Here is a 10,040-nt window from a genome sequence, read left to right as displayed (position 1 = left end):
TAGGAAAGGAAAGATACAATCTTAGGGATGCACTGGTCATGGTTGTCACTTGGATACTGATCCTCTGGACATGGGTCACAATGAGCTGCATCTGAACAGGACAAACAGAATCAGTGGCTTTGGTCAAGCAAAAAGGATCCCTTGATTAATGTTTTTAAAAAAGAAAAGAAAGAAATGAGAAGAGAAGAGAAGCAATATTGTGCATAATTAATGCTGGACCAAAATTGCTGTCATTTGTATGTATTGTCTCTTAGGTTGTCATCCCCGACCTGCTTTGCTGGATGTATTTTTCATTTCATTTCTTTTAATTTCATTTCTCCACCACCTGTAACCAAAGCTCTTTGTTCAGTTTACAACAAAGTATGACATGAAAGTCAACAACAGTTATGGAAAATATACAACATAATACACTCTTTTATGTTTGTTTAACAGATTTAAAACTACATCCAAAAAAGAAAGAAAGGATGAAAGAAAGAACAGGAGAGAAGAGGAGAGGAGAGGAAAGAAACATTTTGTCCAGTAAATGCTAACTAGTTGTAAATAAGAGTAACTAGAATTAGCAACTAAACATAACCCCTGATCTCTGCAAATATTCATAATGTAATAGCAACTTAAGTTTGCCTATAGGCACATTCAACATGGCCCCCTATATTATTCTAGGAGCGATAGATATTCCCATAATCTTTGGTCAATTAAAATCAATAAGCATTTCATTTCTGTTGATTTTAATAAGAATTTGAGATTAATCCCAAAAGAAGAAGGAGGTGGTGAAGGAGGCAGTGAGAGAAAACATGAAATGTACTGTTATATCCTTTCCTAAGCCAATATACATGTGGGTGCTGACAGTCTGGTCTGCTTAAGTAGAAATCTTTTTCAAAACAAACATTGCCCTAACCAGGGTTAAAACTGCAGTGCCCTGCTGAGCATCTGTGTAGTGATCCCAAGGAATCCAGTCCTGCATAAGCACTGTGTAATCAGCTTCTTTCTTCTGAGTCACCTGCAGCAGCCAGAGTTTGAGCTGCACATGATGCAGCATGTGAAGTGAATGGTTGTTGTTTTTACAGCCAGGGTACTGTGAGCATTTGTGGAATTCCTCCTATCTCCTCTCACCTTCTAAGACAAGGCTGTCCACTAATGCTTGAGGATGCATGGAGGCTCATTGCAACTCTAGTGTTGGCCTCTTTCCTGCTCTCCTACATTCCCAATGAGAATTGTCTCTTCAAACTAGAGGAATGTGTGCAGGGGACAAATATGTCAGCGTGCAACCACTTGCAGGATGCAGTTCTTCTCTGAACACTACATGGAACTGAATGTGCTGGGAACTCTCTAGTGTATCCAGTCACATACCCATTTGGTTGGAATACGTGTCTTCTGGGCATGAAGTGCAATCATAGCAACACACTGGTTTTTCCTCCTGAATTATCTTCTTCTGTCCATGGTGGCAGCTTTCAACACATCTGGAACGAGGTGGCACCTATTCACAAAAAGAGGAAGGAGAATAGAAACAAAAGGTCTGATCTAGATTTAGTCACATTAGAGTGTGCAAATCAACCAGCAAAAAGTTAGCTCTTATTACAATGAGTCTCATTTTAATGACTTTACTCAAAATTTAATGAATGCTTGATTCATCCCATTTTTCTATGCACTAGATCAAGCTCCGTAAACTTAGAAACCTCTGATCCTTAATAGGACCTATAAGTACTACAGCCAGAAATAATGCCTTTCTCTTCTTCCTCTTCATTGCAGTTCTAGGCTTGTCAGAAAGATGGTGAGTCATGATGTCAGTCAGTGAAGCCCAACTCTCAGCACCCTTCTATTTACAGACATGAGAAAGAATTCTAGAAGACAGAGAGATTTCTCCATAATTTGATCATGAATAACAGTGACAGAACAAAAATAATCTTGAAATTATTATTATTCAGTTATGTTCAAGTGTGTTTTTGTCTTCATACAACTGTTGCAAGTCATATTCAACCTGTCTGCTATGTTTAGACAGTAGCCAACACATGGACAGAATTCCTGTAACACTGATACGGATAAGAAGCACCATTCTATACAGCAGTGCCTTGAAAATGTGCAATGCATTCCTTCCTGCTTGGATTTCAGAGGTATGAATATTCACTCAGAAGTATCCTCTATCATAGCTGCACTCTGTCAGAAATGGTTTTCTACCTCCTTAAATCCATTGTGCCATACAACGGCATCATCAGTGATGGTAAACTTCTGGCTCGGTAAAATCTCCCCAACCTTGACCTTATGGAAGGACTGATTGGGGAAATTGATCCAGTTGATGATATCATATCCAGTAGACAATTCTCCATTCTCAAAAAAGACTTCTAAGCCAGCTCCATTATTAAAGTGGATGTTTTTCAAGAAAGAATGGAGCTACATTGAGAAGAAACATACAGTGAGCTATTTCAAATGAAATCATAATCTTTGCATGTTCAGTCTATCATTCTGTAATGTATAACCACTCTATACTTACAGCCAAGAAATTTCCTGCCAGCTTAACTTCACACAAGAAGGAAACGTATTCAATACATAGATTGCTTCGGTTTTGTTTTCCAGTCTTAGAACTCCAGAGAGATTCTTAGCAACAAATTAGCCAGATATCACCCACTCACAGTATTGTATTAGAATCATGATTTTACCTGCCATGGCTGAACATCCCAAAGCTCCAAATTGCTTCTGTCCCACATGATTCTTTGTCGGGAATGGGTTATGGCATGTAAGGCATGTGCCACAGCATAGACCGCATTGTAGATATTGTAGCTCAGACCAGACATGTCCATCTCAAACAACACTGGACTCAGGTTTTCCAGTTTCATCTCTCGACCGCATTTTTTACATGCATTGAACGCAAATAGCCAAAACAAACAGAAGAAATGCAGAAGCCTCTTCTCAGATGTCAAGTTATTAAGAAAAACCTTGAATCCTGGCACATTATGTGTGCGAACTGAGAATGAAAAAGCACCATGGAAAATGGTTTTGCCAATGAGAGCTCCCTCTTTTGAAGTGCTGAAATACCATGAAGATGGCATAAGCCACACTTTACTGATTTGAGTTTTTCTCTTTAGTTCCATTTTCTCTAAAATGAATGTGAAAACAATGATGCTGTCAGACCGCATATTCAGCACAACCACATTGGCATCAATTAAAAATAGTGTTAGAATTAAGTTCCTGATATTTTCAATAGAATAACTGGTTGCGTCAAAGTTGTTTCCAGTGAGCCTTTGCAAGAAGGCAACACAGATGCTGTTTTGGGCAAGCAGAGGAATCAATTTCTGAACAAAGTTCTCTCCATCATGCTTGCCTGACAGAAGACCAATCCATGTCCATCTGAAATAAAGAAGAAGCTGGACAATCCCCATATAATGAGTACTTTCCCGTGGTGCCATTTGGTATGCAAAATGGAAAACAGGTTTCCCACTTGGTGTAGCTTCAAATGAACCTAAAGTGAGCTAAGCAGGGAGAAGAATATTTACATTTTCAAGAGACAAAGAATGTCTAAAGTAAACTGAGTATCTTCCAATACCAATATCCCATTTTGTATTTTTAAAAATACCATCCTATTTAATGAGCAGTAAAATAAACTTTCCACTTCCCAAAAACAGAGTCAAAAACTTGTCATCAAAACACCTTGACTTCTCTCAGTGATTCATGGCCCTTGAATGGGTAAGTTCAGTATTGGAGTGGAGTGGCAGGAAAACAGTGACACATTTTTTTGCAATTAATATTAATTCCATATTATAACTTTTCATGATTATTATGAAAGGTGAGTCATCACACATCATTCTACAACACATTTTATATGCCTCTAGTGTATTAACAGGCCAAAGGAATGTCCTTTAGTCAAGGAAGCCACACACGGAAGTTCTGCCGTACTGGGCTTCTGTGTTCTACCTCTTATAGCAATGACACTTGTTGAACTAGTAGCACAAAAGACCTCCACCTGATGAGGTCTACCATTGTGAGAGGGCTTTCAATCTTCCTCTGACATTCAGTGCAGTGCATAATAGATAAACAAGTATTGTGTCTCATGCCAGCAAATTATGGTTCACACATATATACCTTTATTAAGAATGTTGTGAAAATGTATAATTGTGAATCATTCTTATCATATTTAAGGTATCCATGAAAGGGAAGGCAGCTGAAATGAATTGCTATCTCCATCTTTTCCTTACTACTCAAATCACTTTCTGCAAAGGTGTTGTATGTCAGCTTCTAGAATCTTGACTGAAGATTGATTGTTTATTTATTTAAAACTTTTGCATACTCTCACTACCAATTATCTTGGTATGGTCTTACTATGAAACAGTGCAGAACACAGCATCCATTCTGTACAATCAAACACCTCACAATCTAAAATACTGGGAAAATAAAAAGGGTTGGCCTGGTGCCAGAAAGAATAAAGTATTGGCACCAGGTGAACCTCTCAGGGGATTGTATTCTATAAACAGAGCACCACTGCAGAGAGGACCCTCCTCTGGCTAGCCACCTTCCTAATCTCCTTCAAGGAGGGCTTCTGAAAAAGTGCCTCTGCCCAGATCTCAAGGGAAGGGCAGGCACATAGGGAATGATACACACCTTCAGATATCCTCTAACATTAGAAGTCTTTTGTGAGTCTTAGAATCACAGAAGACTTCTTAGAAGAATCTTCTAAGAACCTCTACATTAACTGAGTCACCTCATAGACAGTGATGAAGGGTCACAGTAGGGCTTGCTTGCAACTTATGCAAATACAGCCATTTACTGCTGTGTGAAGTTGCTGACCTTACTATTAGGAAGAGGATTCTTCCTTGTGTTTCACCAAACCAACCAGATATGGCAACACAGGACTAGAATGACATGGGGAAACATCTATGTCCTTCCCAAGTCATACATATTCCACATCTGAATTTGTGCCAGAAACACCAAAGGAGTTGCAGAGATCTTTCCATACCTGTGGAATCTTGTAGTTCTTTAACATGTCAGCTATTTGGATGGCATTTTCCACATTAAATCCCCCAATTACAGACACTACCTTTTTCCAATCACACTTGTAATTGGGTATGTCTTCTCTGGGTGTGAAGAGCAGATCAAAGAGGGTCTCATATGTCATCTTTGAGTCAAAGAGGTTGTCATAGATGTGAAACCCCATAGTCTTATTATGCAACAATCTTGGGTTATGATTGATCTCTTGGATGGCAAAAATCAAGGCCAAGACATACTGGTAATTTCTGATCTTCACTCTGCAATAAGGTTGACATCAAGACTCAGAAACTCTTATTAGTGCAAATACATGCAGATAGTGTCAAAGGTGAAAGAAAGAGCTGCTGAACATTTTAAACTTCCCAACCTGCATCACGAAGGTCAAAATTGGCAGGCAACAGACAAACTATAGTGTTAGCACATGTGAGTGAGAATAGACCTGTTGAATAAGATAGGAGAAAAGGAGAATACTACATTGTCAATCTGGTCTGTGTTTGATCCCATCAGAATTAAGCACCTTTTCTTGTTCATATGTTATCTGACTTTAGAATCCAATTAATTTAAAAAGTACATACCATTTGATGGGTTCTGGCCATGTTGTCCTGTTTTAAAATGACATGATATAAAACTGATAAAGAATTGTGAGAAATAGCTTAAAAGGAGGGGAGAATGTACAATGCAAAAAACTAACAAAAAGGAATAAGTCCGTTACTGATGACTGCAATCTCATGTATTGATTCATATATATTTAAAATGTACAATCCCTCAAAACAAATCTCAAACACCCCCTCCCAACCCTGGTAAAGTGATAGAGAAATGGCTTAAATGCTGCACTAGCCAGAGGAACCTATAATCTTCAATGTTGGGCTGGGGTATCTAGTAGTTTTGTGAAGAGTTCCCACTGCAGTGTGTGTGTTTGTAGGAAGGCTATTTTAATGCTCATGCTAGTTTTTACAGTTAAGCTCTCCCACCTGGGTACACTTTTTAATGCTAACATTAAGAACTGGTGGAATCCTTACGCTAATTTCTTATTTGAAGTTAGTATTGCCTAGACACTGAATCTAACACCTGGGTCTGAGTTAGATAAAAAGTATCTCTCATCATCTAAACAGATCTCAACTCCTTCCCTCCTGTGCCTTTAAAAAGTGTATTGCAAACAGAAATGGAAACAATCCAACATTGGCCAAGTTTCAACTACATGATCTCTGAAGCTGCAGCTCTTCCACCTCCATGCAGCTCTGAATACATCGAATATCCCCAAGAAAGTAGCATTACATACAGATGACCTTCATGACTCCTGTCAGGAAAGTGTGTGAAGTTGAGCAAAAGTATCCAGGGGTGTATTAAAGGGAAAATCCCAGCAATTATGATATCTCCAGGCTGGTAGAGATTGTCCTGGAAGCTCCTGTAGAGGCTGCATTCTCCTTTCTCTCCCTCGCCCACAAGAGGAGGGATCTGGAGCTGCCACATCAGCATGAAGAGCAGCCCCCTGTGCTCCAGGACATGCCTGCTCATATCCCACCCACACCACAGCCTCAGCCTCAGCAGGCCTGGTGGAAGATCTACTTCATCTGTTTCTCCTTTATCAGATTTTGCACCCTCCTTCAAGACTCCTGAGTGGCACAGAGTCACTCAGAATTTAACCACCTATATTTGAATCCATATAGTTTTGTCTTAGAGAAGACAAAGCAAATAATAATAATTTGGATAATTACAGAGCAGGCAAACACCACCCTAGTTGCACAGATGGATATGCCCACATGCATGCCTTGAAGTGTAACTCCAACCACTCTCTGCTTCTCAGGGGAGCCCTCTGGGGTCATGACATTTCTTCCAGGCTGCAGTGCTGCAGTCCCAGGGAAAGGGGGTCCTTCTGATCCACCTGCATTTTCTAGAATTACAAGCAGCCTCCCTTAGCTTCTCCCTCATTCACCAACCACCACTCCTTTGGAGGTTTCCTACATTTTTGCAAAACTGTTAATCAAACAATTCAAACCTATGTTTGTCTGGGAGAGAATTCCTGCAAAATAATTTAAGTCACCATGAACAAAGGATAGAAACATCCTTCTATGTTCTATCCTTCTGTTCACCAGCATCACCATGTTGTTTTCCTGCCCAATAAATAAATAAATGCATGCATACGTACATACACAAATACACAAATACATAAATCTTACTGGAATCTGCTCGGAAACTGTTCCTACCAAGTTCCAAACAAGGACTTTCCTTATCGTCTACCAATATTGAGACCAACCAAGCACACCAAATAACGAGATAGTCGCAGAGAGCCAGAAATATTTCCAGTCTGAAAAATTCAATGCTGTGTTGTCCACCAAGTGCCAGTTTATGGAAAATAAATGTGAAGCATGTTTGTTTTAATTATCTTGGAGTGTATTTTAAAAGTGACATGTTGCACATGTTTCGTGCCCTTATGAAATTCTTCCTGCATAAGTTCAATCTCCTGAACTTGTGTTTTGTCTCCCACCAAAACTCACTGACTTAGGAGAAACTCTTGGAACACTTTTTGGGGAGTAAAATGGCAGCCAGCAATTGCCATCATTCTTTCACAAATAGTGTGTGATAGTGTATGTGATGGGGGGGGGGGTTATTTGGACATTGTTAAAAGAAGACAAGATAAGAGATACCAATGCCCTGAAATGATTCTTTAATCTTCCCTTCCATTTAACGACCAGTTCATTTTAAAACCACCATTTCAGCTCTGGGCCTAGCAGCTAACTGACCTGGATACAAACTCACAGATATGGCTAGAATATCTGAACATGGATCTACTCAGCTCTGCACTTCCATGGGGAAATCTTTATTATTTTATTATGATACAAATACAAATGCAAAAACTATATAATTAATAAAAACACACAATACACAAAATTGAGAAAAAACAGACGTCACCCTTAGTGCACCCCTCCACCAGGACTATGGCTGCCTAGTAATTTTTTTCCTTCATTTTTCTGCTCTTTCCAAGATACCCCCTTTCATTCAAAATTGTAATACATCCATGGGAGGTTTATTACCCTCCCCTTTTATTATTTATACAAAATGTATAGTGTAGGTTGTCACAAGTCTCTGAAGTCCTTCCAAGCTCAATGCCTCAGTACACAGAGTGTTCAACTTGACCGACCTCCTTGCATTTGAGAACCAGATGGGCACTGAAGACATGCATGTAATGCATTCCAAACACTTCTGTAAATATGTGCCACATGTCATCCTTATACAGAGAACAACACAAGAAAATTCACACCTTTGCCTATTGAGTTTTAATGAAATCTGTAATGCATTGTGAACATTTTCTTTACAGCTTCCTTTACTTCTTTGTTCCTCAAGCTGTATACAAGGGGATTGACCAGTGGGGGTCAGCAAAGTGTAGAAGAGAGAGAACAGTTTCTCCAAGTTACTCACAGATCTTACATTTGGTATAATGTAGACTGTGATCAAAGAGCCGTAGAAACAAGCAACCACAATCAGGTGAGAGGAACAAGTAGAGAATGCCTTTTCTTTCCTTACAGTAGAGGAGATGCTTAAAATGCTCCTAATTATACAAACATAAGATGAAAGTGTTATTAGAAATGGGGGCAGGATACCTAGAGAGGAAACTATGAAGGATGTATTTTCAACCAAGTGGATGTCACTGCATGACAGTCTTATCAATGGAGTTAAATCACAGAAAAAAATGGTCAATTTTATTTGGTCCACAAAATCTCAGCTGGGATACCAAGAATACGATAAGGCTGGTGAACAGTGATCCACTAATCCATGATCCAGCAATCAGCAGGATGCAAATTCTCCCATTCATCAGCATTGCATAGTGTAGTGGTTTGCATATTGCTAAATAACGATCATATGACATGACAGCCAGGAAGTAGCATTCTGTGGTTGCAAGGTACCCAAAGAAATACAGCTGTGCAAAGCATCCCCCAATGGGGATTGTTTTGTACCCACTCAGAAGGTGGACCAACATCCTTGGCATGATGGTGGAGCTGTAGCAAGTCTCCAGGCAGGACAGGTTTCCCAGGAAGAAATACATGGGGGTGTGAAGCTGATGATCAAACTCTACTAGAAGGACAATGAGGATGTTGCCAGTTATGGTCTCAATGTAGATGAGTAGGAATAACATGAAAAAGAAAGTCTGCAGGTCCTCACTGTTAAAATCAAGGAGGATAAAAGCCACAAGAGCTGTTCTGTTTTCCTTGTCTGGGTGGATATTTAAGTGCATCTGTACAACAGCAAGGCAGACGATATCAGGAAAAAATAGGCTTAATAGTTTGATGTGACACTCAATTTAATTTAATACAAGTCTAAGATTTTAAGCTAAGGATGGTTCTTTTATGATATGACCTCTTAGGAGACTGTGATCCTGAGCACACTTTGAAGAGAGTAAGCCCCATTTAATCTCTGTTTTTTTCCTACCTTCACTGCTCCCCTCTCTCTTAATGGGGATTTACATAAAAGATGTAGCCTGCCATTCCAGAATCTAAAATGAGAGTATACTGCAGATGGTTTAAATATATATATATATATTGATTGTTTCTGCAGTCATAATATTGGGCTACATGAAACACACACACACACACACACACACATTAAGCTTGTCCTAGGTTTTCTATGGAGCTCAGAGTGCATAGTATCCATCTGTTCATCCATACATTCACGTATGTGTGTGTGTGTGTGTGTGATAGAGAGAGTGAGAGCAGGATCCTTGCAGCTGCAGATGCCACACAGTCTTCTGCCTCCAAGAAAGCTTCCATCAAGAAACTAGGTACTCATTCCTATACCAAAGAACATCAGAGCTGAGCTATTTTCTGCATTATTTTCATTTCCAATCACTTTACATTAAACTGGAAGTCAACTATATTGACACATATGCCACCATTAAAAAAATCTAATCACATAACTGCTTTGTGAATGAGGATATTACATCTGTGAGAAGCCACTTCTAGGAATTATTACCTTGAAGTCAGAATGAACTGGAAAACTGACACCTACTGCTTGTTGTTTCTATTTATTTATTTATTTATTAAAACATTTCTATGCGGCCCCATTCGCTGAAGCCT

At 39.3% G+C, this 10,040-nt stretch overlaps 1 pseudogene; it reads right to left on the bottom strand.

Moving 5' to 3' along the window:
- Nucleotides 1-2,154: 2,154 nt before the first annotated feature.
- On the bottom strand, nucleotides 2,155-9,013 carry LOC123033387 (annotated as a pseudogene).
- Nucleotides 9,014-10,040: the final 1,027 nt, after the last annotated feature.

Source organism: Varanus komodoensis, unplaced genomic scaffold (assembly GCF_004798865.1).
Source record: "Varanus komodoensis strain SLA01 unplaced genomic scaffold, ASM479886v1 scaffold62, whole genome shotgun sequence".
Taxonomy (NCBI): domain Eukaryota; kingdom Metazoa; phylum Chordata; class Lepidosauria; order Squamata; family Varanidae; genus Varanus; species Varanus komodoensis.
The sequence above is the reverse complement of the archived record's forward strand: the minus strand, read 5'-3'. Positions and strand labels throughout refer to the sequence as shown.